At 35.7% G+C, this 5,666-nt stretch overlaps 1 pseudogene; it reads right to left on the minus strand.

Moving 5' to 3' along the window:
- Positions 1-219: 219 nt before the first annotated feature.
- Positions 220-4,510, minus strand: LOC121972781 (annotated as a pseudogene).
- Positions 4,511-5,666: the final 1,156 nt, after the last annotated feature.

The following is a 5,666-nucleotide window of genomic DNA, read 5'->3' on the forward strand; positions in this document are numbered from 1 at the left end:
TCACCATGTTAGCATGCTCCAGGCGTCTGGAGTGGTTTTAGGTGCCCGAAATGAGTCTATATAAGGGTTTTCGACCAACAACTTCATAATATCAATTGTTATAACTTTCGTACTAACGCGTTACTCCGAAAAGGTCTCCGAGATACCTAAAAGCTGCACTGACAACCTGTACTCAAGTTTTTAAAATTATATTGTCGGTATAATGTAATTCCTGTAATTGTACTTAAATTATGTAATTGTTTCGTGATTATAGTGATTGCTCAACGAAAGTACTGAACGAGTGCGACCCTTGGAGTAAGAGTCGTTGAAGACTCTGAACCAAGTAAAATTACTTGTGTTAGCATTCACTTTTCGTCTATGTTCTTTTTCGATGCGTACATTTGATTTTAAAAAAGTAAAAAATACTATTCATCTCCTCTAGTATTTTTACGATCCTACAAAATCAACATCAATGGATGAGATACGATGAAGAAAAGAATAAGATATTTTTCATATAAAGCATTTGTAATAAGTAGTCTTGGACAATGTATAAACAATAAACAAAGAAGATATTTTTCCTTGCATCTTAAAAAAAAAAAATACAACTTCTTTTAGCCCAAAAGGGAGTTGTTTGAGTCTTCTAATGTCGGTGTGATCAATTATGACAAAAGACGAATACGCTCGTATCCAGCGCCCCCGTCAACCCGTCAATGTCGGTGTGATCAAGAACTTAGTTATGGAGTGAGCCAGAGATGGAGTCCAAGATGTCGACATATATAGTACATTTGATATACTTCTAATTAGAAGACTAAAATATATATTGGGTGTTATGTTTCTTTATCCGAAAGATAATCAAGTTACTGAGTTAGATTCAAAAGGATATCATTATAAGGGATCTACTGATGAAGTTTGAAAGATGATTGACATATTCACATGAAAAAAAACGGTGTAAAAAAAAACAAAGCACTTAAATGACACAATACATCTTAAATAATCAACAAGCAAAAGAAAGAATCGACTATAAGTTGAAGGCAAATGAATTCAAAAGATCACCCTCTAGCTGAGAAGAATTGCCAGCCTAATCAATCGCACAAAGCCTCAATCAAGGTAGATTTAGGAAGATGGAGTAGTTTTATTTTATTGTTAGTAATTTTTGTTAACAATCTTTGGATCGACCATGTATGCTAATCCTGAATCAATTATGTTTATGCAATTAGAGAATAAAATAGTTCACAGATTTCTACTGCACATGGAAATTTGCAAAGGGATGCCATACTTCTTGTGGTGCAAAGTAGCTGATAAAAGGCAAACAATGAGTAAATATTAAACTTTCAATTTAGTAATGCATTGTACGCGCAACCAAATACACACAGATTGGCAGTAAAAGGATGGCAGAAACAGTACCAAACTTAAAGGAAGGAAATACTTGAAGCAAGTTTAGCACCTATGTGTTTTCACAGAGATATATATATATATACATTGTCTTCTCAAGCTCATATACGCCACTATACTTATCTATAAGTTGACTAGTGTTGCAAGCCATACTGTTACTACATGGAACTATCAATTAATGCAGTTTCTTCAAGACTATTAGCTTCAATATCAAAGCAAGTATGAAACGATGCAGTGCCTCCAAGACTATTAGCTTCAATTTCAAAGCAAGTATGAATTGATGCAGTTCCTTCAAGACTATTAACACCATGATCTAAGCGAGTATCAATTGATGCAGTTCCTTCCAGGCTATTAGGATCAACGTTTGGTTTCTTTGCTCTCATAGCTTTGAGTTCTTCCTCCACGTCCTTCATTGTTGGTCGTTCATTCCCATATAGTTTGAGGCACCTCTCTATGAGTCTTGCAATTTTTTGAAGAATTTCTTCTTTTGCTTCCTTTAAAACTAGAGGATCTAGGATCTCAAGAAGTGAATTATCCGTCAATGAAGCAATGAAATCCATAACGATGTTTCTCACCTCATCATTATCTTTTTCGTAAGGAACCACCAATTTCCCAGTCAAAAGCTCTGCAAGAATGACTCCAAAGCTATAGACATCACTCTTGTTAGTTAATCTTCCTGTTTGATGGTACTCAGGATCTAAGTATCCATAAGTTCCTTGAACAATAGTAGTTATTGAATTCTTATCGCAAGTAACAGCCCTTGAAGCACCAAAATCTGCTAGTTTTGCAGTGTTTCTTTCATCAAGTAGAATGTTGGATGATTTAACATCTCTATGGAAAATTGTTATGGAAGCTTCTGAGTATATATAGGATAATGCTCTAGCAACTTCGTAGGCAATCCTTAGACGATCTTCAAATGATAAAGGTGAGAATTGCTCGTGATTACGAAGATGATCAGAGAGCGTTCCGCCTGATATGAACTCAAATACAAGCAAAGGAACTTCAGTTTGCAAGCAACACCCCATCAACTTAACCACATTTCTATGATTGGTTTGAGAAAGAAGGAAAACCTCATTAACGAACTGTCTAAGCTCACTTTCATTTGTTATCTTTGGCATTTTGATTGCAACTACACGTTGATCCGATAAAATTCCTTTGTACACTTTTCCATGACCTCCGCCCCCAACAACTCGAGTTTTATCAAAATAATTGGTAGCTTTTTCCAATTCATCTAGTTCGTAGATCTTCATTCTTTCAGTAACAATTTCATCGGTAGAAGATTGTTCTTTTCTTAACAAATCTAAATTTTTACGGTAGAATTTCTTTTTTCTATTTTGAAGATTTCTTTTTTCCAAAATTCTCCATAGTGCCAAAATAGCAGTACAAACAAGCACACTGCCTCCAACACTTCCACTAATAATCATCAGGATGTTTCCTATAATGGCACAAATAACATAGAAGATTTCAAACATACTTAATATTTATATAGCATATATGCTCCAACAATGATAAATGAGTACTTAATATTTAGCCCCCAGGGCGTAGCGCAGACGGTGGGCGCATGGTATCTCTAGCGTAATGACCAGGGGTCGATTCTCAGGAACTGACGACCTGGGGTTTATCCCGCCATGCGCCTATGGCCTGTGTACCTGCATGAACCTCCCTCCATATCCGTGGGGCCGGCACTAGGGGGGCCGCTAAGGTAGTGGATCTACCTTTGAGTCTGACCTATTTAACTCAAATATGTACGAGCATAAAATGCCCTATGTTTAATTAGTTTGTGTACTTAGTTTACAAAATTACATGCTTGAATCAATTGTGTTAGATTGTGTGGCTTGTAACTGTATTTGTTTGTGATGAACTATAGCGACCCAATTGTTTGAAGGAGAATTCAAATCCTACAGAGGGTTCCTTTTGTTACAGTCGAACCTAGAGGCAGTTAGTTAATCTCAATTCTTGACTATTAATTAACCTTATGCGGTATTCTTCGTAGAAATCTCATCTTAGGAATTTGAATTATAACCGTTTTTGCCAAGAAACAACACTTATCACATAACCAAAATGGAAAAAAGAAAGAAATGTTTAATGTTATTTTGATTTTAGAAGAATAAAATTGAATTAACTGGAGAGAAAACTTACTTATCCTCGTGGCGCCTTTTGCATTGCATCCGTCTTCTATGTAAGGATTGCCTTCGTAAGCATCATTGCAGCTGCAGGTGTATCCGCGGTAAGGTTGTAAACGGTAGCTGTTCCGACTCCGGCACGCATAGGTGGTGCGATTGAGCTTAGCTTCCTCGCACGACGAGTTGGAGATGGACCAGACGACGGCGACCGGAAACTGTCCTTGGTATCGCTTATACAAGTCACACCAGCGAGACGTCCCGTTAAAAGAGTGCACATCCAGAATGGACGAGAAGAGGCACGGCGAATTTTGGGTTGTCGAGCCGTTAAATCCAGCGAAGTCATGGATCAAGTAGGAAGTGAATTGCTTCATTCCCAAGGGGATATCGGTCACCCGGCAGCAGCAGCCGTCGGCGCCAGAGCAAGAATAACCACTAATTACGCCGATATTGTAGTTGGTGTCGTTGCAGAGAGAGACTCAGGCACGTCCATTGGGAGTGTTGAACAAAGTGTTGGACGAGCTGAAGAAGGCGACGACGTTGCATCCGGCGGCGGCAAAGATGTTGTCTCTAATGGAGAAGAAGAAAGGCGAGCCGGTGAGGTCCATCTCCCTTGAGATGTAGACTCCACCAGTGGAGTTGTTGTACTTTTGTGGGTGGACGTGTGCGTTTTTCTGGATTATTGTGGCTCGGGGCTCAACAAGGCTGAAGTTGAGGATTTGGATGTTGCCAGCTGAGTAGAGTTTGGAGTGGTTACAGAAGACGTGGAAGCCGGGAAGGAAGCAGTCCGACTCGATGCCAAAGGGGAAGGGGATGTCGACGTCACCGCAACGCCTGGTGCATGAGTTAATCGAGGAGTCTGCTCTACTAATTGCTAAGAGCAAAAGCAACAGAAGACACATGCAAATTTCATTCTTCTTCTTCTTCGTCATCAATCTATCTCTCTTCTCTGATTTTGCTGGTAGCTAACTAGCAATTCGACGTGAGCTCGAACACTAGTTACAAATAGAAATAAATAAAGAGACAAAACTAGTTATTTTCAAAGACGAAGATATTTTGGCCCACGGAGAAAAGTAATATTTCAAGGTTTTTTTTGGACAATATAATGATCTATTTTCAAGGCCGGCCCCATGGTCAAGGGCATTTGATTTTTAAGGGTTTCAGATTTGACATGTATATATAACATATATTATATATAATTAAATTATTTTAATAAAAATCATCAAAAAATTTATTGAATTATTTTAATAAAGGTCCAAGAAAAAAAAAAAGATAAATGATTATTTTTCTCTTTCCAAAATTTTATTGTTTGTACTTTTTCTTAAGTATGAATTATAAACCTCATTTTTTTCCTATCTTCTCCTTTGAATCTCTTCTAATTAAATTAGAAAAGTTTATTCTCCAATTGAAATTTTAATTTCATTAATATCATCATTCATCAATATATAAATTTACAACGTAACTTACCTATTTATCTATATTTTTTCTTATTGTCAATATTGATATTGGAGCTTACATTTTATGATTTTTCTTACCAATTTGAAAGAGTTAAAATAAATCGTCCCAATTTTAATAATCATATAATAGATTATATCGATTGCTTCAATTATAAGTCAAGCTTTATTGTTCTTCAACTATTATTTTCATTACTTGTGTTTGTTTTATTGTTAGCTTTGTTGCTAGTTTTGTGTGTTTTATTTTTACACTTGAAATTGATAGTATAAATATGTTTTCAAAGAAATATCAAAATTGGAGTCAGAAAAGAAACAAAAGAAAAAGAGTAGAACAAATTATTAAAACTCACAAAGGTATTTTTTGTAAGTTTTTTAAAGCTAGCTCTTTAATTGAAGATTCAATTGATGAATTACAAGAAAAAAGTTAAGAAGAACTAAATGATCATACAATAAATGAGCAGCGATTGAGTAATCAAGAAGAGCTAAATGATAATACAATCAATGAACGAAAAGAATTGAGAGAAAATGATGATCATAATCATATAACGAATGAGCCGGAAGAATTGAGAGAAGATGATGATAATGATTTGCATATAAATGACTTGATAATCTTATGTATCGAAAATAATGTGTTACAAAAATTTGATTTTGAAAATCTTATTGATGATTTTACTTCTCAAAATACTAGAAGATATAGACTTTTTTAATAATTATTTCATAT

The sequence above is a fragment of the Zingiber officinale genome, chromosome 4A (assembly GCF_018446385.1).
Source record: "Zingiber officinale cultivar Zhangliang chromosome 4A, Zo_v1.1, whole genome shotgun sequence".
In the NCBI taxonomy this organism is placed as follows: domain Eukaryota; kingdom Viridiplantae; phylum Streptophyta; class Magnoliopsida; order Zingiberales; family Zingiberaceae; genus Zingiber; species Zingiber officinale.